Source organism: Monodelphis domestica, chromosome 8, assembly GCF_027887165.1.
Source record: "Monodelphis domestica isolate mMonDom1 chromosome 8, mMonDom1.pri, whole genome shotgun sequence".
In the NCBI taxonomy this organism is placed as follows: Eukaryota; Metazoa; Chordata; class Mammalia; order Didelphimorphia; family Didelphidae; genus Monodelphis; species Monodelphis domestica.
In genome coordinates, this window is record NC_077234.1 from 248010054 (window position 1) to 248035954 (window position 25901).

Below are 25901 nucleotides of genomic sequence, written 5' to 3' on the forward strand. Positions count from 1 at the left end.
CATGCAAGATTTATATATCAACATAGATGTGAACTTAAACTGTGTACTCTTCTGACGTCCTCTTTCCCAGAGTGCTAGGACAATTAAATCAACTGGCAGCTAATGACTATGAATTACTTTTGCCTCAGTTTCCAGATTACTTTAGTCATTTTGTGGAAGAGAGCTCAAACAAAACAAAAGGAAAAAGAAGAAAGAAAGTGAAATATAGTATGTTTTGGTCTGAATTCAGATTCCATCAATTCTGGCTTTATAGACTGATGGCACTTTTCATCATGAATCTCTAAAATTGTCTTTGATTATTGTATCGCTGAGAATAAATAGGTCTTTCACAGTTGTTCATAAAAATATTTCTGTTACTGTGTACATTACTAATCTGATTCTACTCACTTCACTTTACAATAGTTTATGTAAGTCTTTCCAGGTTTTTCTGAAATCATCCTGCTCATCATTAGGGCACGTTAGTTAAGCAATCCTACTCTATCTCTCTTTTCAACACATTCTCCCACTCTGCACAACAGTTCTTCCAAACTTTTATATATCTCATTATGTGAGATTTCTCTTATCTTATTTTCAGTCTTCTCTTACACTCACATGTCTTCTACTCTATCTCCTTCTTCCCTTTCTCACATGATGAAGTGACATTACTCCTTATCCTTTATCTGTACAAGCGATGTCATTCTATCCTGTTTCCTCCAATAGATTACTACCTCTGACATTAGGACTTTATTATATATATTTAATCTCTCTCTGCCTATTGGTTCATTCTCTACTGTCTAAAAACCATGTGTACCTATCTCCCATCATGCCTATATTTTTTCTGCCCTTGGTAGCTCAACTCTTGGAAAAGGCATATTTCAAAAGGTACCTTCACATTCTATCATCTTTCTATCTTCTTACCCCCTTTAATTTGTTTTCCAACCTTATTACTCCACTGCACCTGCTTCCTCCAAAGTTACCAGGGATCTTTTAGTTGCAAGCACTTTTCTGAGTTTTCATTCTCCTTGACCTTTCTCTACAGTCATTGATGGTGTTGATCTCTCTTTCCTCCTAGGTACTCCCTTCTCTAGGTTTTTGAGTCACTACTCACTTTGACAGTTCTCCTCTTCTCCTCCCATTTTACCTCTCTTTCTCAATATCCTTTGCTATATCCCCATACACATCATACCCTCTAACCAAAGCATCCCTCATAACTCTGTCCTGGATCTTCTTCTCTTTCCCTTCTGATTACTTCACTTGCCAATCTCAATAGTTTTCAATGATTTAATTATAATGTCTATAGTAATGATTCTCAAATCTGCCTATCTACCCCCAGCCTCTCTGTTGACATCATCACCTGTCTTTCAGAAATCTCAAACAGAATGTCCACTAAACATTGTAAACTAAACATATTCAAAATAGAACACATTGTGTTTAAACAGCAATGCCATCTTCCCAGGCCCAGAGGCTTTTAATCCAGGCATAATCTTTGACTCCTTGCTATTTCTCACCCACCATATCCAATCTGTTGCCTGTCCATTTCATCTCTGCAAAATTTCTCATTTATGCCCTATTCTCTCTCCTCTGAAACTACCACAGCTTTAGTGAAAGCCCTGATACTTTATACTTGCACTTTAGTAATTGCCTGCTGGTGTCTTGACCTGTCTCAAGTCTTTCTCCACGCCAACCTATCTTCCATTCATCAAGCAAAGTGAGTATCCTAAAGTTCAAACTCAACCATGTCATATTCCACCTTGCTCCCTTACTAACTAAACTCCAATAGCTCCCTATGATCTCCAGGATCAAATATAAATGCTCTGTCTGGAATTCAAAGTCCTTCATAATTGAACTCTCCTCCTATTTTTCCATTCTCTTTATATCTTATTCCCCACCATGTACTCTTTGTTCCAGTGTTACTGGCCTCCTGACTGTTCCATGAATAAAACATTACATCCTTAGACCCTGGGCATTTTCTCTGGCTTAGGCCTCATAGCTAAAATGTTTTCTCTCATTAGTGCTGCCTAGTAATTTCCTTGGCTTCCTTTGGTCCTTAAATCCCAACTTTCATGGGAAGCCTTTACCAAACCTGTTTAAATCCAGTATCTTTCCTCTGTTAGCTATTTCCCATTTGCTCTGTATATAGCTTGTTTTGTATATATTTGTTCACATGTTGCCTCACTAATTAGATTTTAATCTCCTTGAGGGCAAGGAGTTTTTTTTGCCTCCTTATGTATCCCCATAGCACATAGCATCATACATAGTACCATGTATGGTGTAGCACATATTTATTGGCTGATTGATTGAGATATTATATTTTAAAGTTAATTCTAGAAGCAATATAGAGGGATTCTTATGTAAAGTATAGAGACCTTCATTTCTATTTGAGTTTGACATCACTGCTGAACATAATTCAAATTCTGAATATTTAATGGACTTCATTATACAAAAGAATTGGGATCTAATTGTAAATATAGGTCACTCTTAGGTAACAACCTATTTTACACTCTCGACCTGTTATAATCTTATTCTTCTTTTTAGGTTTATTGTTTTTCTTTTTCTTTATACCGAAGACTTTTCCTGATACTTTCCCCATATTCCCCACAAATCCATTGCAGAAAAAATTAAAAAAAAACAAACTATAATGTTAAAAATGGAAAGAGGTTCAATAGTACACATACTCAAACATATATTTGGTAACCATAGTTCTTTGATTATCTTAAGAGGTAAAGGAAAAATATTTCAACACTTGTCCTTTAGTACAAAATACCCAATCATTGCCTTTGATCTAAACTCAATCTGTCTTTTAGTGTTTTGATCTAATTAATTTCTGTTTTGCTTATCATCCTCCTGGTTTTGTTCTCTTCACTGCATTAGTTGACAAAAATTTTCCTGTTTCTTTGTGGTCTTCATACACATAATTTATTATATCTAAATAACATTCCTTTTCATTCTTTACTAAAAATGTTCAATATTTTCTCAGCTTATGACCTATTTTCCTTATTTTTTATAATAAAGGTACATATAATATATACCTACATATGTATATATACTTCTATTTCTGCTATATTTTAAAAAAAGATTAAAGGGTGTTGCTTTATCTAACATTAATGAAGCCATTGGAATGTTTTTAAACAGTGTGTTTGAGGCAGAAAACAGTGAACATCTGATATTCTCTAATGACACTTCATGAATGTAATTTATAATGCATACTTGTATCATAGTTAAACCAGTAATTTATGAGATGTACTATCAAATTATTTCTCTGGCTTCTGGAGGCACTTTCAATGTAAAAAAAAAAAGACATCACCATTAAGTCCAATCCCTTTTTGTAAGGATGTTTATAGGTAAGCCACTCACAATCTGCATCACCAGAATATTTGGGGATTCAGTGTTACTTAATGTTTGACAGTTTGTTTAGGAAATCCATATCATTTTCCATTTAAAGAAGTTTCCTAGAAAAATTACTTGACATTTTAAAAGGAGTCAAGCAAAATAAAAAGGAAAAAAAGAAAGTGAATCACATTTTGAGTAGTATATATAGTATGTGATAGTTTTAACTGGATGATCTTGATTTTCAACTTTACTCAAGTCCAAGTTAAAACCTCTATCATTATCATTTATTAATGCAAGCTTTTATAAGAACACAAACATTCACATTATGTAGAGAGAGAGGAAAAATGTGGGAAATAGATAAACTATGTCAAAACCTTAAGAAAATTTTCAAAAGGAATGAACAGAGAAGCAGCCATTTGTGCCACTTTTAATCTTTAGTCAATTACAATGTATAAATAATAATAAATTAAAGAGCATACTTCCCCAATATTGTATGGTTTCTCTTATTCAGGGGGGCCCTGGTCTAAAATTAGGCTTGATAATTGCCAAGCCCTGTCCATAGAAATAGACTAGCTTAAAGACTCTTGCATGTAAGTATTAAAATAGCCTATTGACTATCCACATGACATTCTTCTATAATCCTAAATTGCTCAGACTGAGCACAGTATGTGTATATATATATATATATATATATATATATATACACCCAGAAACATGACATAGAAGAAATACATAGGATTGGGAGTCAGGAAGTTGAGATATGAGTTCTACTTTCAACTGTTCCACAATGTAACTATGGTTAAGAATAAACCATTCTGGGCCTCATTTCCCCCATTAATAAAATGAAGAGTTAGATAACTTGATGTCTTTCTCACCTCACAATAAGTATATTTGGAAGTAATGCTAGACTATTTTTGAGTTAAAAGAGTTACACGATAGAGGACTAAAATTTTTCTCTAAGCCTTATGACCTTCAAAACTTCTTCAAACCAGAGATTATGTTTCAAAGATAAAGCAAATACCACAGTTTCCATGGTCTAGGGTACCCAGAATCAACAGAATTTTTTAAAAAATCCTCCCAATCTCAGGAATTGATACTCTTACTGTGAGACCCCTCAGCATTCCTCCTCCATCCCTCACGTAATTGGCAGTGAGATTACACTTGTAGACCCAAGGATATAGCACAGGTTTACATTAAAACCCATTCCTATCCCCCATCTCCCATTGCTAGTGCAGCACAGTGCTGAACTGCTGGTCCCATACTAGAGAATTGAATAACAGAGGGAGTGAGATAGGGCACCATGACAAGAAAATTTGTAGCTGAGGTATTTGCAGCAGAGAGTACAATACTCAGCTGAGGTCAGTTCTGACCACTCAGAAGTTAGTTGGAAGAAAGACAGGCTGATGAACCATTAACTTCTCAATGTTAAAGGGTGCTGAGACACTTTGAGACCAAACCCCCCCAGGGAAATCACAATCAGATGGGAAGAAGTTGGGAAGCTGGAGATAAGAATCTAAAGAGGGCAAGGAGCAAGACTGAAAGCACTGAAGATTTTTGGGAAGAAGAAATATCAAAGACCTTAAATAAAATTAGATAAGTCAACAGGAAAATCAGTAGCAACAGAAAGAAATATGACCTCCAGATCTAGTAAATGAATTCAAGTATCTATGAATAAATAAAGGAAAATGATCTAACACTTGATGAAACACAAGATCCTGTGAAATTTGAGGAAAAAATGGAAATACAGCATGATCTTCTTGAATTACGTAGAAGAAAAAATATGAATAATGAGAGCAGAACTTGTGTTCTACACAGCAAAAATAACAAGCAGAATAGAAAAATTTAATATACATTGGCAAGCCTTACCAAAGATCCAGTGATTTATATATTGAGGTTGTAAATACATAGAAGTAAAAGGCAACCTAGAAGAAGAAAAACAAACAAACAAAAACCAGGAACCTTTAAAGAATATATTCTCACTATGCAAGCAAAGTATATTGATCTCAAAGACAGAATGTGTAGTAATATTGGGTAATCAGATCATCCATCTCCCAAAATAAAACATCGGACAAAAACCCTTAATGCTATAATGAAAGATATAATAGAATAGAACTGCCTAGAACTTCTGAACAAAGAAAATGAAATTATAACTGAAATAATTCACAGATGATCTCTGTGGGGTAAGGGGTTGGGGGGGAGAATAGGTTGCAAACTCCAAGACAAATAGTGGTTAAATATGCATTTACAATTCACAACTGAATTTGCATTTCAATTCAGAAGCAAGATATACAAGCCATCAGAAGAAAGAGCCTTAAATACAAGAGAAGGATCAGCAAACACCAGTTCCTGGGTTTAGGGATCTTATTTTGGATTTAGTGTGTCTTAGACCAGTGTTGGTGAAACTTTTAGAGATGGAGTACTGCCCCCCTGCTTCCAGATCAAGTGCTGTGCTCACCCCATCCCCCAAAACCTGATCCCACCTCAAACCCCAGGTCCCTCACTTATCCCAGACAAGGGAGGGAGGAAGCTCTCCCATTGGGCTGCTGGGCTGATGTGGGTGATGAGAGGTGCATGTGGAGGGGGAGAAGAGAGTGGCTTGAAAGTTCCACTCCCATCTAGCTCAGCTCCCCTCCAGCTATGTGCCATGCTGTGAGCTATACTCCCCTTAAAGCTAGCTCCTTTGCAATCCCACCATGGGAATTACCTTTACCACAAACTCAACACACTGTCATCTGTGGCACACCCTCACACAGAATGTGAGCCCTCTACCATCCCAACAACTTACCCCAGACAGGGGAGGGAAAAAGCACTCCCATTGGGCTGCTGGGCAGAAGGGCAGGTAAAGTGTGGAATGTCCTCAGGCTCATGGAGAAGGGAGGGGGAACAGATCTGCCCCTAGTCCTTCTGACTTTCTTGTAACAAACTCTGGCAGGTGACTGTGGGTGGGCCCACAGAGAGGGCTCTATGTGCCTTTTTTGGTACACATGCCATAGGTTCACCATCACTGTCCTAGACCATGGAAACTTCTGAAATTGCTCATATTCTCTCATTATTCTTTACTTTTTTTTCTTGCTTTGAATAAATGTATCTATATATATGAATATATAATGAACAAAAGAAAGAATAAGGAAAAGAAATTATATCCACAGTAGGGGTGGGTGAATTCTTTACCAAAGGACAAAGATAACCAAAGCATATAATAATGGATAAATTTGATTATATCATATAGATATTTTTATACAAGCAAAATCAACGTAGAATTAAAAGACACAATTATATGAGGAATTGTAGCAAATTTCTCCGACAAATAACTCATATATCCAAGATATAGGAAACTGATACAAATATACAAAATGAGAGCTATTCTCCAGTAAGTAAATTGTCAAAGACATGAATAGTTTTCTAAAGAAGAAATGTGAGGTTTTTCTTCTAATGCAGAAAAGAAAACATAAGAATGGCAAAAAGGCAAAGCAAAGCAAAACAATACAGCTTTGAAATCTATAGGTTGAACTTGTGTTCTTAAAAGGAATCTGAGGTGTATATAGTAGATATCTGCACTTACTACATAATGAAAACCACTATTTTATTTGTTGATTGTTAAGTTAAAAAAAAGGAGAAGAAATATTTCCAAAACTCCACCAGAAGAAGTACAAACTACCAATAGATACATAAAAATTCCATTCATTAAAAATAAAAGAAATTAATGTAAACATAATCTTGGACCTTTATATCACACCTTTCAGATTAGCAAAGATTAGAGGATACTTGTAGTAATGCACTTTAGATAGTTATTAATTAGCCCAAGAAATTTGGAAAACAAGTCACAAACCATGTACATAATTCAGGGAATCTCAAGACAGAAGAAATGTACAGAAATATATAAAAATAATAGTATCTTTTGGTTCAGAGAAAAACAAGAAACAAAATGAATACTGTTCAAAACAATGGCTGAATAATTTATGATAAATGACTATTACAGAATAGGTATATAATAAGAATTGGGAAAAGGGAAGGAGTCATAAAAGTTGGGAGCACTTCAATTAACTGATAGAGAATATAGTAAATAGAATAAAATATATAATAATAATAATGTAAAAAAATGAAATGTTCAACTCATCAATGAAATGAGCAACCCCAGAAGTTGATGATAAAGCATGTTTCTCACTTTTTGATGGAGAAATGATGGACTAGACACACATATTTATAGACCTGATCAATGTGTGAATTTATTTTGCTTGACTATTCTTATTTGTAATAATAAAGAACTTTTTTTTTAGAAGAAGGAAGAATTTTGTGGGAAGAGTAAGAAGCAATAATTATTCTCAATGAAGATGAAAATAATGTTGATAAAATATTTACATTATACAAAAAAAGACCAGAGATAATTCCAGAAAAGGTCAGAGGAATGCAGGATGGTTTTATTTCTATCTTGTTCAATTTAAGATAGCATGTACTTAAAACATACACAGTCATTTTATAATTTCATATTTATCTTTAAATGTACAATTTTTTGTTCTTTGCAATGCTTAAATGCTCATTTTTTAAAATTTAAAATAATTTTAAAAGGAAGGTTGTATGAGTTTGAGGCTTAGATGTTGGAAGAGACATAGCCTCAGTCAGTGAAAAAGGTTGATAGTTTTAAATTGGTAGTTCCTGGTTCATATTCTAAATTTACAATTGACTACTTTAGACAATTCACTTAACCTCGTTAGGCCTTAGTTCCAAATATGTAAAATGAGAGTACTGAATTCTATAATTTCAAAGGTCACTTTTAGTTCCAGACCAAAGACCATGGTCCTTTCATCAAGCCAATGTATTCCCTATTTGTGAAAGCCCATTGTGGAGCTTTTGGGGGATTGTGTTTTCCCTGTTTGCAAACTATTGTGTTAGTAAATTCTGTTGGAGCTCTTTTTAATAAGCTTCTGATTCACATGCCACTTTTGGTAAATTTGGGGGGAGCTTACTGGTTGCAACATATAGGAGAAATTTAATTGTCACCTTATTGGACTACAGTAAAGAAATATTTCTAATTTCTGAGCATCAGTTTTAGCCAAGAGAAATGAAATGCCTGAAAAATGTCTTCCTTTGTATTAGTTAAATTAAATATCTCTGAGATCCTGTTTGCATGTATATTTTTCTTTGCTCCTAATGCAAAAGGATATATCAAATGTGGTCAAGTGCTCACAGAGTCAGAAATTCTCCAAGTTGGAAGAGACTTTTGGGGTCTTCCAGTCCAAACTATTCTTCAACATGAATCTTTTCTACATCTCTGAAAAGTTGTCACCTTGATAATCATTAAAACAATTATCTTGATAATCACTAAGGCAGAAAATTTGTCTTTACAATAAACATAAATGTACCTCTTTGTAACTCTTGGTCATTATTCCTAGTTTTACCCCATAGGGTTAAGTAGATATCTCTTCCTTCTTCCACCTAATAGACATTATGTTCCAGGAATACAGTCCTCTCAAACTTCCTAAGACTTAATGTTTTCCAGAGTAAAATCATCACTAGTGACTTCAACCAATCCAAATTATAGATATGGTTTTGAAGCTACTCATCATCTTGGCTGCCCATTTATAATCACAACAATAAAGTCTCTTCTACCAGGACTGAACAGGTCTGACTAATATGGAATGGGAGGATTCTCAATTTATGCATTCTGGAATATCTGCTTCCTTACTTTGACCTATGATAGAACTTAAAAAAATAAACAAGCATTTGTATAGCAGTTTAAGGTTTGTAAATCACTTTACATATTTTACCACATTTGATACACTTGAAAATTTTATAAAGTTATGCTATTATTAACCCTGTTTTAAAACTAAGGATACTGAAACTGAGGTTAAGTAATGTTTCAAGATCAGATAGCTATAAAGTATCTGTGGCAGGATTCATACTTAGGTCTTCCTGACTCCAAGGCACATACTCAATCCAACCTATAAGTACTTTAACTTTGTAGCAGCTCTGTAGCTTACCATCATTGATTATATTACGTTTCCAAAACAACTTTTCTTAACTGAACAGTTGTATCCTCCATTTTGAATTTGGGTTCCAAAATTTCAAGTGCAGAAGCTTTACAATCAAGAAGAAATGGATGGCCACCTTTCTAGTAGATTCTTGTATCCCAGAATGGGATGTATTTTCTGTAGAGTCATTGAATTTGAGCATTTCTGTACTCCTCACTATACGAATATTTAACTCAACAAAGTTTTTTTTAAACCCTTACCATCTTAGATTCAATACTTTGTAATGGTTCCAAGAGAAGAGTGGTAAGGACTGGGCAATGGAGGTTAAGTGACTTGCCCAAAACCAACTAGGAAGTTTTAGAAGTCATATTTGAACTCAGGACCTCTAGTCTCTAACGCCAGCTCTCGATCCCTCTATCCCCTCACCAACATTTTAAAATATCTACTAACATCCAGACTCTATTCTGGATACACAAGGTTGCTGATTCAAGTCTTTATTGAAAATGCCTTCCTCAGCCTCCTTTGCCCTCTCATTGGAGGTCATAGTACAAAATGTCTCCCAAAGCCTTACTTCTTATACCTGTTTCACTCTGCATCTGCTACAGAACAAGAAGGCTTCCTTCAGATGCTTCCTGGTGCCCCTCTTTCCTGCCTCTTTATGTTGGTTGTTTCCTCCACTAGATGGTAAGGTACTTGAAGGAAAGGGCTTCCTTTATTTTTTTGTTGTTAATTTCATCTCCATCAATTAGAAAAGTGCCCAGCACACAATATGCTTATATATATATATATATATATATATATATATATATATATATATGTTTATTGGTTGGACTAGATTGGAGTACTAGCAATTCAAAGTTGGAAAATCTTCAATGACTGCCTTCAAGGAGTTTATAGTCTAATTAAGGGGAAAGATCAAGAACCAATTGTGATGAAATAAAGAAAACAATTGCCACAAAGAAGTGATCCAAAGTGATGTAGGAAAATTTGAGGAGCAAGAAATACATCATAGAGAAGTAGAAAAATTTGGTAGGCTGGTATTATTAACTTGTGAAATAGGATCACGTGGAAGAGATAAAGACAAAACTCACTTTCCTCATTTAATTCATCCTGAAACACTTTTCTGGAGATGTATTTTTCTAAATAAGTACTCTTCAAGTTTATGAAAAAGCTTATTAACCTTGGCTATGCTGATCATCTGTGCTTCTGACCTTGAGTTAGTTTCTCAGTTTCTAGTTTTATTTCTTATTTTCTTCCTTTCCTTCACATAAGAGTCAGACCTCTGTATTTTTGGTCCTGAGCTTAGAGTCCAACATTTACTCCTCTTTATAGTTTTGTTGGGTATCTTGGCTTTAATGTCCTTCACACAGTACTATATCCCAACAATCATTAACCTATATATAAACCAGAGCATCTAACTAGGAAAGATCCAACCATTTTCCTCTTATGTATTTATATAGCAGTATTTTTGCTGACACTCACAAAAATTATGACTTAATCTTCTTTCTGCTTTTGAGGAGCAAACATTCTACATTTAAAGAAAAATTTAAGAGAAATATGTTTTAAAGAGAATTAAAATGAAATCCAGACTGATTACCTTAAATTAACCCAAGTAATCAAAGTTTAAAATAGTCAAGTACTACCTGTCTAGTGTATTTAGAGACATATCTAGGCTTGACACTTAGGAATTTAAGATATAAATTTGGCAAAAAAAAAAACACACACACACGCACACACATAGAAACACTAGACCAAGAGAAAGGATAAAAGGAAGGGGAAATGATAAAAAGCAGTTCAACACTCATAATTGAATAAAGGGAAACCAGCTTCATTATCTTCTGGTCACCATTACCATTTTCCTCTGGCAGATGAGGGTAAGAAAGTATTCTGTATTAAATTTTAAATATCTCATTACAAAAATGGCAACTGGAAGTAATTCAAAAACTTTACAAAAATTGTGGATTATTAATTAGAATGATTTAAAGGACTATGTTGTGAGATTCCAACCTTAGCTAAGTTTGAAGAGATTGGGGAGATCTACAAATTAGGAAAACAGATTTAAAAAGTGAAGAAAATACACCTACTGTACATGGAATGAAGTGGTTATTACAGAGAAAGTTGAGTACAGTTGAAAACAAAAGGAAACTTACTTGAGATACACCTTACTTTTCCTGTCAAATGGTGACAAAATCCATGTTATATATTGAAAAAAATGGATTTATGAACTGAGAATAGCTGGGAGCTAGAGAATATAGATTCCAACTATTATTTCTTTTTTTTTCAAATCAAGCTGTCCATTTGCAGGGCTGACATTTGTGATATCCTACTTGTTTCTAGTTCTTTTTGATGAGATCTCATCTCACTGAGAGACACTGGGAGGAATAAGGGAGAGAGAAAAAGAACATAGAATGACAGGATCATAAATGAAAGTCTCAAAAGGAATATATATTATAGTCTGAAACTTTCATTTTACAAATGAGAGATCTGAGGCATAATTCACTTCAGATGAAAGTTCCTGGACTTGACATGAGATTTTAGATGAGGCTTCTGCAGCCAGTTAAAATAACCCCAACCGAAAGAGGAATCTCCATTATAAAATGCCTGGTAATTGTTAAAAACAAAACAAACAAAAACTCCAAGATAAGAATTCTTATGAGATGGAACCTTTGATGTCTTGACATAGTAAATTTCATTTTTAGATAACTCTGTTAGGAAGTTCTTCCTGACATCAAACCTAAACTGCCTTTCTGCAACTTCCACCAATTGCTTCTGATTTTGACCTCTTTGGCCCATTAGAACAAGTCTAATATCTTCCACATGACAGCCCTTCAACTAGGTGATAATAACAATCATATTCCCTTTAAAGTCTTCCATTCCTCAGACTAATCGTCTGTAATAAAGAATATAAACTGAGTGGAAACTGTTACTGCTTGTGATAGAGAAGGTAAATTGAGGGGAACCTTTTACTTGTTGAAATGGAAGGGGATGAACTGACGGGGAACCTGTTTCTTCACCAATGGCTGTTGTTCTCTGGCTGACTTTCTAGAAAGACTGCTACAGGAATCTAAAACTGCTGAGGGAATTTGAGGTTGCTTATTGGTAATGGAGGATAGAGAAATGCTGCTGAGGGATGCCACACTGCACACAGATGCTGATACACAGGGGACACTGTTTATAAGGGACTGCTTTGGGGGATCTGCCAATTAATCTCTACTATGGCTGATCTATTTCCTAACCTTCTTCCTCCCTCACTCCCTCCTCCTTGCTCCAACTGCCACCCTTCTCCTCCCAATACCCCCCCCCCCCCCGAGTGAATTATGAAATACTATAAGTTTCTTTCTCAGGTAAGGGTTTCATTGGGATAACAGGATGGGATACTGGGGTAAGGGGGATGAGGAAGTCCCTAATCTAACTGAGGTAAAATTGAGAAAGTAGTCCAGTCACAAACTATGACTATTAGACAGGGTGATGGAGGAAAATGGCTTTTCAAGATCTTCTTTCTTCCTCTTTAGTTAGATTTCTCCTTCTTATCAATTTCAACTGTCTAAAGTCAGAGAACTTCAAGTAACCAAGTCAGCCCCACTAGAGTCCAAAAGCCCAATCAGCTTCACAAAAGTCTCTCAGCCAACTTCAAACTCCAGAGAGCAAAAGTATGTCCCTCAGTCAGAGACTCATTCTCTTCTTAGTATGGCCAGCCAAAAGCCTCCAGGGACAAGTATGATTTCCAGTCCCAGACACCGAGACACAAAAGTCCCCTGGTCAACTCCAACTCCTCAGAGCCAGAGAGATAAAGTCCAAAATCCAAGTTTCTCCTCTCAGAGAGTACAGCCAAAGCCTCCAGGGAAAAAAAGTAACTTCAGTCCTAGACACAGAGACACCCAAAAGCCCCCTCCCCCAGCTCCAACTGCCAACAACCCGGGGACATTCCATAGGAATCCTGGGTTTGACAGACATCTAGAGCTAGATGCATTTTAGAGCTAGATCTCCTGTCCTGCATCTTGGTCCACAGGTCCTGCAAAAACTTCTCTCTCCCTCTCATATCTCTACCACACATCCCAAATTCCTTCAGTTCTACTTCTTATGATATGAACTCAGTGCCCTTTTTCATCTTGTTTACCTTTCTCTGGACAGTCTACAGTTTATCATTGCTCTTCCTAAACAAGAAAAAGCAAAATATAATACTTCTATAACTTCCATATTTTTGGAAGCTTTACATTTCTGAATTTAACTGAACATCACACTAACTCTTTTGATTGTCATATGACACTTAAAACAATCAGAAAATTTTCAAATTGTTAAATCATGCCTCTGCTTGTATTGGCAAAGTAGATATTTTTAACCCAAGCATAAGTCTTTATGCTTAATAAGAGTCCTTATAGTATTTACACAAGTATATATAAATAATATATAATTATTTTATAATGAAACAAATATAAATATATAAATAAATCTTTATATTAATCAATGTTGATTGAATTTTATCTTATTTGATCCAATTTAAAACTCTAGCCCAAAGTTATCAAACTCAAGCCTTGCTGACTGCAGATGGCCTGACAGAACTCAAGTGGAAAAGTTAGATTTAAACATAATTGAAAAATCTTTAACATAAAAATAGAATATAAATGTAACATAAAAATAACAGAGAGAATATTGTTCTGAGATTTTCTAAATCAGTAAGTGACTTGAAAGTATCCTGTTTCTATTGAGTTTAACACTAATGCTCTAGCCAGTCAAGAACTTTGTGGATCTTGACTCTCATTCTATCTGTGAACTCTCTTTCCCAAACCATTTGATTCATTCTTTGTACTACTTATTTTATAGAATTAGAATATTTAGTTTCCAAATAATTTTAATTATGCATTTACATGACCCTTTGTAGAACATAATTTTAAGTATGTAACTTAAAAAGATACACTCAATATTTCTGCATTTCTGCATTTGTTTATGAGGTTTTTATGCCCTAGTAAATGGTCAGCTTTGTACATGTACTATGTAATGCTGAGAAGAAGATAGATTCTTTTCTATTCCCATTTCAGTTTTCTCCAGAAGTCTATCACATCTTCAACCTCTTTCTCATTTATTTTTTATTAGATTTATCTAATTGTGAAAGAGGAAAGTTGAGGTCCCTAACTAAAATAATTTTACAGTCTATTTCCTCCTGTAAAATCATTAAAGTTCATTAAAAATTTGGATGTTATACTATCTATGTTTAGTAGTGATATTACTTCATTGTCTACACTGCATTTACAAGTAATAATTTCTTTCCTTATGTCTTTCAATTAGATCTATTTTTGTTTTAGCATTCTCTGAAATCATGATTCCTACTCCTATTTTCTTTTATTTCAGCTTAAGCATAATAGGTTTTGCCCCCAAACCTTTACCTTTACTCTGTATATATCCCCATGATTCAACTATGTTTCTTATAGACAGCATATTGTAGGATTCTGGAATTTTATCCATTCTGCTACCTGCTTCCATTTCATGGGTGAATGAATCCCATTCACATTTAGTTTTATGATAATTATGTATTTCCTTCCATCTTACACTTACTTTGTTTGTTCTTCTTTTTTTCTCCCTTCACACTGTTATTCCTAATGAATGGTTTATTTCAGAGCACTGTTTCCCCAAGCTTGACTTCCCTTCTACCTGCCTCCTCTCCCCCTACTCTTATTCTTGTGCCTTTTTACTTCTCTATAGGGTAAGATAGATTTCTATATCCAACTGAGTTTGCATGTTGTTCCCTCTTTGACTGAAATCTGATCTGATCAGAGTAAGCTTCCAGCATTGGAAGCCTCTTCCATCTTTCCTTCCATTATAATAGCTTGATTGTGCCTCTTCTTTTTTCAGATAATTTACCCTTCACAATATCTCCCTTCTCTCTTCTCTCAGTGTATTCCTCTTTCTCATCCTGTAATTTTTTTTGGATATTGTCCCTTTGTAGTTAATTCATATCCACATCCTCTCTTTATGTATATTCCTTCTCATTGCCCTAATACTTTTAAAATTCCTAAGAATTACAAGTGTTATCTTCCTTGGTCAGAATATATATACAATCCAATCTTGTTTAAACCCTTTTTATTTGCCTTTCCTATTTCCTTTTTGTGCTTTTCTTGAAACTTCTGTTTCAATGTCAAATTTTCTATGTAGTTTTGATGTTTTCATTAGGAATATTTGAAAGTTCTCCATTTTGTTATATGTCCATTTCCCCCCTGAAAAATGATACTCTTTTGCTCTGGGTGTGTAATTCTTGCTTGTAATCCTAACTCTTTTGCCTTCTAGGATATCATATTCCAGGTTTCCTAATCCTTTATGGTAGAAGTATCTAAATGTTGCGTTATACTGACTGTGGAGGATTCTTTTAATTTTTATTTTACACTCTTATTCTAAGATATAAGGGTAATTTTCCTTGATAATTTCTTGACATATGATGTACAAGTCCTTTTTTTTATCATGGTTTTCAGGTAATCCTAAATTCTTACATATTAGAATTATGTAAAGATTTCTATGTGTCCATAAATAATTTTAAAAATATCTTTCTTCAATCTATTTTTCAGGTCAGTTGTTTTTGCAATGAGAAAATCCACATTTTCTTCTCCTTTAAAAACATTATTTTAGTCTGAATATTTCTTGATGACTCAACACATCATTATATTTCATTTGCCCAATTCTAATTATTCAGAAATTATTTTCTTCAATGAGCTTTTGTACCTTTTTTATTTGACCTGTTCTTTGTTTTAAGGAGTTGCTTTTTTGTGAATTTTTACACATCTTTTCCTATTTTATGTGCTTCCTTTATGAAAATATTGACCCTCACTATTTTCTTGCCTGACTTTCTTTCCTTTTTGCCATTTTTCTTCTGATTCATTTGATTTTTAAAATCCTTTAAAAAACCTCTTCCAGAAGTTCTTTTGAGTCTAACTCCAATATATATTTTTCTTTGTAACCTTTTTTACAACTTTCTCTCCTAAGTTTGTGTCATGATCCTCCTTGTCACCATAGTAACTTTTTATAGTTAGCTTCTTTGTTGTTGTTTTTTGCTCATTTGTTTTCATCTTATGTAACATTTCACACTATATTAAAATTATGGTTTTGATTTGGAGAAGTCACTGTCCCAAGCTTATTTTTTGGAGCTCAGTTTTGCTTTCAGATTGTGAAAGTCTTGGGATCTGGCTTCCAATTTGAACTGGTGGGTCTGCATGATTACAGCAGGCTTTTACTATTCAGGGGACTTACTACTAGCTTACATAGTGGTGGGCCTTGCTGGAGGTCTGTAGTGTGGGTGAGCCCCTGACAGGCCAATGCCCAGTTAAAGGTTCTCTGCTCCCCTTCACTGTGCCTGGCCTGCTGCTGACTAGCTTGGGATTGACTGACTGTTCAACACTAAGCTTTCCTCAACCCCAAGGAGACAAACCTTCTCCTGATGATTCTCTGAGCTTTTCTGAGTAGAAAAATGCTTCCCTAAACCAAAATTCAGTAATAAGCTTTGTTTTAAAGTGGTTTGGATGGGAATTTAGGAGAAATCTGGAAAGTTCTCTCCTTAGTTCACTTTCTTGGCATGAGAAGTGAATAATCTCTTTATTGCTTTTGTAAAAATTATTTCTATTTCTTTTTTTTTAACCCTTACCTTCTGTCTTGGAGTCAATATTGCATGTTGGCTTCAAGGAAGAAGAGTGGTAAGGGCTAGGCAATGGGGATCAAGTTTGAACCCAGGACCTCCCATCTCTAGGCCTGGCTCTCAACCACTGAGCTACCCAGCTGCCCCCATTATTTCTATTTCAAAAGCACATATTTATCTCTTTGAAAATCTATTCTAGATTTTTTTTTTAGAAATTGGGGTCAATATTGCCTGGTTATAGTTTGCAGAATCTATTATCTTTTCTTCTTAAAAAATCAATACATTTGACCTTTTCCAGTTCTGTGGTGTTTTTCTTATTCCCCATTACCTGGTAAATATCACTGACAGTGACTTACTAATCACATGCTGAAATTCTTTCAATCTTTAAAGATGAATTTCTCCTGGGCCAGGTGACTTGAATTCCTCAAGGGCAACTAAGGCTTCTCTTACTATTTCCTTATGTTGGGAATCAGAACCCTGTTAGTTGTTTGTGCTTTGTCATTTCTAGTGCAAAGGTCATTCTCCTTGGCAAAGAAAACACAGTCAAATGTGAAATAAAGAAATTCAACTTTCTTTCTGCCATTACCTGTCATTGTCCCATCTACCCCAAGCCAAAACCATATTCTTTGGGGGATCTTGTTTTTCCTCTCAATATAGATTTTTGCAAAAACCTTTATTTGTTATCCATGACTTTTTGCTACTGTTTTGCCTGTATCATCTCATTTAGACATTTAATATTCCTAAATTCAGTCATTTAGGATTGTGCTATATGCCTATATTCTTCCTTAGTTGTTTGACCTTGTTCCTGTCTTCATACAAATCTTTTAAAATCTGAGATTGTTGATAAGTTCCCTGGGCATCCATATGGATCTCATCTGACAGCTTCTGTTTTTCTTCCTCATTAGAAGTGTTTCCTTTTGTGCCTTCAGAACATCTTTCTTGAGGGTTTTCCATCCCTCCAAGCTATCTTTCCCTGTCAAATTTTAGTCCACAGGATCTCACTTAGCCTTCCTCTGAACTCTTTGAAACCTGCTCTCCCAAAATATATGGTACATGTCAGACAATGCCTGGCTTTCCTCTCCTCTATCACAAATTCTAGGAGGGATTCCTCACTTTCCCCTGAGGTTTCTATCATTTCTACCCCCAGAAGCTAGTTCTTCCCTATTGGTGAGAATCAGATCCAGAACAGAATTTCCTCTTTGTTGGCTTTTCCATCTTTTAAAAGATGAAACAGACCTGATGCTCATGATTATACCCTTTCTATAAGATTCACCTCTTGACCTAAGCAGATACTGATCATCTTCATTTTTAGGGAAATGTTATAGAGTAGAAAACCATGTATTTATTGTACCTTCCTTCCACGTTCAGGCAAGGAAGGAGAGATTCCCATTATAATTGGCATTACTTTTTAAACTTACAAACAGCATGACCATAAACATCCTCTATAGTTTACAATTTGTAATTGGACAAAAAAATTGCTATTGGAATTACCAACTTTGTATTAATGTTGGATACAACATAGGAATGATGCTCTATTTTGTATTCAGCCTTCGGCATTTTTTTGCCCCTATTCATTCTTACCCATCTAACCATTTTAGTTGGGCGTATTTCTCTATAACTTGATGATACACAAAAAGAAATACTAGAGGAGAGAGATTTCTAATCAACACCAATCTTTGCCACTAACTAACTATGTATCCTTAAATAAGTGATGAGATTTCCTTGTGCTTTAATTCTATTAATTCTAAAACAGGGAAGGTAGGCAATAATGGAAGTTCTTAATTCTTTGTGTATGTGTATGGACTCCTTTGGCAACCTGGTGAAAACTGGGGACCCTTTCTCAGAATAATACCTTTAAAAGCATAAAATGTAAAACATGGAGTTTATAAAAGAAACCGATTATAAACAAAAGGAAATGCAATTATCAAATTTTTGTTTGCTTGTTTGAAAAAGAATCTCCCTCACCTAAGTTAGAAATTTAAGAAGTTTAATGGCCACTAATTAATCTTTTCCTAGTTCCAAAAAAGCAACAAACTTTGACTAAGTCTGTTTCCAACTGTGTCTAATTCATTCCTCCTTAAGCAGTCTGTTGATCCCCCAGATCCAGAGACCTACCATATTGATGCTGGCCTTGGTGCTATCACTAGCTCAGAACTTCTAAACTTAAGCGATCCACTAACCTCAGCCTTCTCCACCAGTAGGCATCACAGTTCTGTGCCATCACACTCAGCTAAAATATATAATTTTAAAAACCAAATTCATGGATACCCTGTTAAGAACCTCAGGACTAGATTATTTCTATCGTCTCTCCTAATTATAATGAATCTAGACTCATCACAAAACTTTTGATCCTTTTGCTATCCCATAAGCTAGTTCTTCTCTATTAGTGAGGAGCAGTTCCACAATAGAATTTCCTTTTTGTTGAGTAGAAGTTTTACTGCTTCTGGCAATATAGAACTTCTATCAATACCAACATCTTTTCTTTCCCTCTAGTAAATTGTGCCCTTCTGTGTATTTACAATGTTTCTGGAAGATCTACAACTGAGCCCTCATTTCAAAAATAGATGCACAGCACCTCAATATTAGAGAAAATTATGTGTAGTGTCTCACACAAGCCCAGGTCCACAATTAAGCAGTGTAGTCTTAAAATGGACCTAACAGTTGATGAATAGCTGTGTTCAACTTACACAAACAGTAAAGAAATCCCTTGAGGACATAGGACAGACTGAGAGTACTATCAATGAAAATTAATTGGCTTGAACACTACTCTAATTATTTTATTAAGCTAGAACACCATGGCTACTCTGTTAAAGATCAGCATCCACAGCTCAGCAATGAAGACCAAATTCTTCCTGCTTCCCAAGTCTGTGGCCTGACAGATGTCAGACATTATAACGCTGTTGTCATTATGCATGTTTACATATAATTTAAAAAGCAAAACATAAATAAACAAGTGGGACCACTTTGCAAGGACCAGCACAAGTCATCCTGTTCAATGACTCAGAGATTGGAAACAGATGTATACATTGGTAATTAAGCACGATCCAAGCTGCCTCTGGTGCACAAAAGCAGTTGCTGGAGAAACTGTGGGTGGAGCCACCCTAATGCAAACATTATTTGTCTTTTGGCTGGGAGTGGCAAAAGATTCAAGCCAATATGAGTGCATTAATCTTGAAAAGAAATCTTCCGGTAGGACACTTGCATCTCTGCCTCTGACCTCTCTCAAAATTGAAAGGTTTCAAAAGGATGAAGCTTTCTGCTTGTATTCACAACGTTATGGAATCATAGAGTAAGAAGGGACTCTAAAAGCGAATAATTCTGCCCATGATCTGTCACATTTTAGCTTATTCCAGGCAGATGACAAACTTTGCAAATGTTAAGCTGTCCAGATACAACATTCAAACAAATGATCAAATGGATTGACATACCATTCTCCCTTACATACTCAGAGTGAATTTAAGGCATATTTCCCCTGGTTCTGTCATTATTGGAAAGTCGGTTTTCAGCCAATTCCTTGTACCAGTAGCCTTCTTCATTTGCCGAAAATTTGTTAATGTTAAAAGTTAAAGTTAAAAAAATTTTTGGTTTTTGCTTGCATATAGTAAACAATCCCTTTTCATCAAAATTTCCTTCAATATAATGCTTTTTAACTTTTTATATTAAAGAATTCTCTAAATTTTACCCCAGCTTTTTATAAGTCAGAAAAACAGGAAGTACATATACCACATGACTGACCTTTGCTGTGTATTATAAAGGAATAACTTCTTTTTTGTACTTGGTTGGTAAGGACTCAATGAAAAGATAATTGACTCTCAACTCAGAGGTCATAGGTTCACATCCTATCTTTGCCATTTGTGTGACAAAACAAATAATTCGACAGAATATGATACGGTGAATAAGGTCCTAGATTTGGAGTAGAGGACTTGAGTTTAAATCCCACCTTTGGCACTTATTACCTGTACAAGTTTGGGGAAGTATCTTCGCTTGTGTTAGAACTCTGTTTCCTCATCTGTAAAGCACAAAGCTACACAAGATAGCTTCTGAGATTTCACTCCAATTGTATATCTGTCATCACATCATCCAGTGTTATACTTAAACAACAACAACAACAACAACAAAAACCAAAAGCACTGGTAGGCTTTGAATTTCTTAATTATGGATTGTTTCTCTTCTGTTTTAATCTTTTCTGCAACATTTAACACATAAAGACACATTTTCTAATTGTTGACTTTTTTCCACTTTAGGCGTTTCATTTTTTTAAAAAATTTCATTCTGTTTGTGCCTGACAAATTTTCTCATTGAACAAAGTCATTTTGGATTCTGATCTAGTTTACCAAAGGGTTCACCTTGATAATATTTCTAGCTATGATGCATGGGATTTTGAATTTGGAAGGGAATTCATGAATCATATAATCCAACCTGCTACTAAATTCATGAATCTCTTTTATGATATCATTTTACAAGGTGATTGTTCAATCTTGGCTTAAGTGTCCATGAAGAAATTGACTGTATTATGAAACCAACCATTCCATTATGAACTGAAATCTCTCTTCCTATAACTTCCACTTACTGGTCTTAATTTTGCATCTTGAAATACATCTTATATCCATTCTACATGATAATATTTCAATTATTTACAGATAATGGTCATATCCATCTAGAATAAACAGCCATAATTCCATTGTAGGATTCTTATGTGTAAAGTAGTTTCAGATTCTTTCTCCATTATATTTATCCTTCTCTGGAAAATTCTAATTAATCAATGCCCTTATTATTGATCATTATATCTTACTAGAACAGCATTGGTGAAGATGTGGCAATATACAGAGCTGGTACTTGGGGACCTGCTCAATTCCCCACTTTCCCAGTGCCCAAGGACATTTTTGTATGCCCTGCCCCTCTGCCCAGCCACCCAAAGCAAGTACTTTCTCCCTCAACTCTCTGGGGGTAATGTGGGAGGGAGCTCATAGACAGCTTAAATTTGTTCTAGGCACTCAAACTTGGAAAATGTTTGCCAACACTGTACTAGAATATATTGGTCCATTATTACCTTGGGATGAATACTATTTTTCTACTAATGAAGGCTAAATCACTATAAGCTTGATTGGCATCTTTTCCATAATCCTTTATGGACAGAACTTCAGCAAACTCATTTTCCAGTTCTTTCAATATCTCTAGTATAATTAGTACAGGACTGGTGATTGAAACTAAGAAGCTAGTTGCTTTCCAACAAGAGACATGATTAGCTTGAGACTATGCTTTGCTTCAAGTGTGCAATGTTGAAATAAGGGAGAAGAGTTCTCCACCCAAAATAATATATCTTCTACCTACTCATTCTTCCCTGAAATTCATTCATTGAGGATATAAAATATTTCATTTTAAAAGCAGATGTTTGGGAGTTTTACTGTAAGAAAATAATAGAAATGAGATAAGTCTTGTAAAACTGTATATACCTTTTGGCCCAGCTATATAGCTATTAGGTCTGTCTCTAAAGTGATCAAGGGAAAAGAAAAACAACATATATGCTCTAAAATATTTAAATATTTGCAGCAGCTCTCTTTGTGGTGACAAAGAACTAGAAATTGAGGGACGGCTTTTTAATTGGAGAATGGCAAAAGAATTTGTGGAATATGATTGTGATAGAAAATTACTGTACTACAGGAAATGACAAGCATGTTAATTAAAAAAAAACATGAAAACACCTTCATGGAATTATGAATAGCAAAATGAATAGAACCAAGAAAACATTATATATGACAATAGAAATATTATTTATATAATAATTTGTGTATATATATACCTCCAGAGAAAAAACTGAATCTATACCAACAAGACATAGTTTTAGATATACATATTTTTTTTCGTTAAATCATTCTTTCTGTACTTTGAGATGGAAGGTAGAGGGAAGATATCTGGAAATTTTAATGTAATAAATAAAACAAATAAGTCTAAAAAATAGAAATGAGTTTAGAAAAATTACAAATGATGATAATAGATTTTCCCTCCTCCCTTTTTGAAGAAGTGGAGTCTAAAGAACAAGAAAAAATTTATGTTCCAAGATAGGGAGGGGCCATTATTACCAAGGAATACTACTAAAATTAGAATGATTCAACAAATCTTAGCCTTGCCTTTCCCCTTCATGAAGACCACATGAAAATTCACAAAGTATTCCATATTAAAAGAATAAAGAAAAGTAAAGAAGTATGGCAAGAGAGAGTTAATTATGCATCAGGTGCTTTTTTTTTACAGTTTATAGTGAGCTTGACTTTGATTTCTCATATAGTTCTAGAATGTATTATAAAAGTATGTGATGATCTAGGAAAGGAAGCAGTAATTATTTGGAGCTAGCATGTCTGAAAAATGATTTATCTAATAGCATTTATTCCCAAATATATTAGTCTCTCCCCCTACCCTCCACGCACCATAAAAGATATCACTGAAAAAAGGTATGTATATATATATATATGTATATATATATATATATATATAGTGTCTTTTTCATGTTCTATTTTTTGGTTTATTCTCTGGATATAGGAATTTATTCTTTAAATATTAATTCTATAATTATATATAAAATTCTGTTGGTTCTACTCATCTCTTTCTTCATTATGTCATGCAGATCTTTCCAAGTTTTAAAAAATTAAACTGTTCATCATTCTTATGACTTAGTGATATTCTATCACAATCATGCATCACAATTTGCCACAATCCCCAGATAATGGACACCTCCTTCATTCTCTATGTCTTTACCACCACAAATAGAGCTCCTATAAATATCTTGGAACATGTAGGTTCCATCATGTCTTAATGAAGAAAAGGTCAAAACAGACTGGCTTCATTTCCTTTTCTTGTCAGGGTTATAAGAATTAAAACTCTGAGGAATATTAAAGATATAGTTTACATAGATTTCAGCAAAGCATTTATTAAAGTCTATCATGTTATTTTTTGAGAAAAATATTTATAAGTATGAGCTAGATGATGGTATATTCAAATGGATTTGGAACTGGTTGAATACCATATCCAAAGAGTATCAATATCATCTTGGAGAGAGATCTTTTATAAAAGGTCCCTACATGGTCTTCATTCTCCTTCCCACCTTTTACCTAATTCCTGAACTTCCAAATTATTCTTTCTCATCCTGGTTCTTCCTTATGGACCCAAAGCCTTTCTAGTATGGAATATCAACTCCTTTGTGCTTCCTTCTCAACACTAAGCATTCCTCTATTAGGCCAGCATCCTCTTCTAATTGATGAGGTTCTTATAGAGACTCCATTTTGAGGAGAGATCCAATCCTATTAGCATTCCCTTCCTGGTTCTCATTATGGTTTCTGGACTTCCAAAGCATGTCACAAGCTTGGTACTTTCCAACTTTCCCCATCCTTCATCTCATCCCCCAAACTCCATCCTTTTCAAATGTGTGTATAAGATTCTTAAGGTTGATGATTTTGTTTATTTTCCTTTTTTTAAAATATCTACAAGGCTTAGCACATTGCTCAACAAATGGTAAGCATTTAATAAACCTTCCTCTCTAGCATCACTTATTGGTACTTTACAGTTTGAGTTTTGTCAGTATTGTGGGTTGCATAATAGCCCTTCTGTCTTTGAAGATCATATTTAGACTGTATTTATATTATCAATATGACTGACAAGATCATATGATCATGGATCTGAGACCTGGAATGGTGTTTGGAGAAGTAGTCTAACCCTTTCCTTTTACAAATGTAACTGGAGCCCCAAAGTTAATATGCTATCACTGGTAAAAATCAATGTTTCACACATGTGTCAATGGTGAGGTAGAATTGGAAAGGAGAGAGAGGAGAATGCCTTCAGTCTCTTGAATGTCTTCATTTTCTTTGGACTCTGCAGTCACTTCAGCTGCTTCCAAAGCTTCTGGCTTCCAGCTTTGAAAGAAAAGATGATACTGCTCCCATTTCAGGTAGGAAAATAAGACTCTGAAGAAACCAGAGTGAAAGGAGCTAGCTAGGTTTCATTATATCTTTAGCCCTGGCTTGTTGTAATAGATCAAGAAATATCCCTTTGGTTGAAAACTAGCTCTCTCTCTTTCTCTGTCTCTCTGTCTCTGTCTCTGTCTCTATCTCATTCTTTCTCTCTTTCAGTTGAATTGATTTTCCTCAATCCTCAAAGGAAATCTCCCTCACTCTGGATTGAATACATATTCTCCTATGTATACTTCTTCTGAACTCTGTTTTGTTATTGAGTTGGATAAACATGGTTTCTGTGCTATCTGCTATTTGTGTGTTAATTGAGGAATTGGTATTTTGTAGAAAGAAAGTCAAACTTCCTATATAAACCTTGAGATCCTTTTTTCCCCATTAAGAAATAGCTATATAAAAGTTTAGCTTGAATTTGAAAACCATCTTCCTGAGATTAATATTAAAGGGAGCAGAATGAGTTAATTCTAGCCTGCTACCCCATCTCTCTGAGGATAGTAGAATGTTCAACTTCTGCCCTTCCCCTTTTGCTTCCACTCCTGGAAGAAATTAACCCTTCTTCCTTAGAGATGAGTCGGGAAAGAAGAGGTTAGAGATGTATATTTTTTACCTCCCTTTCAACCACATGACAAACCTATGCCAAAGATGAGTGACACTCATTATTCAAATAAGGAAATGAAAGCCTTAAGAAATGAAGTAATTTAATCAATATTACACAGATAGTAAGCATTATTTTATTTAAAAAGTAATAATTTAAGGTCTTGTTGGTTGTACTTAATTCTTTTCCTAATTCTACTTCTATTTCTCTATCATCTTTTCTTTTTCTGTCATTACTTTCATTTGAAATGAGAATAGAAATAAGGGAAAGGGAAAAAGACAAAATGCAGCATAGTGATCATATCTCCCTTTCTTTTTTGATCTTTGGTTTTCAAAGTATTCTACACTGTGCTGTTTTTCTCCTCTCTACTTTCATATCTTATGGTCTACTTTGTGTTTTAAAAATTCTTCATCTTTAAATTAAATTCTTCAGGACTAAATGAGCTATGCAACCCATTT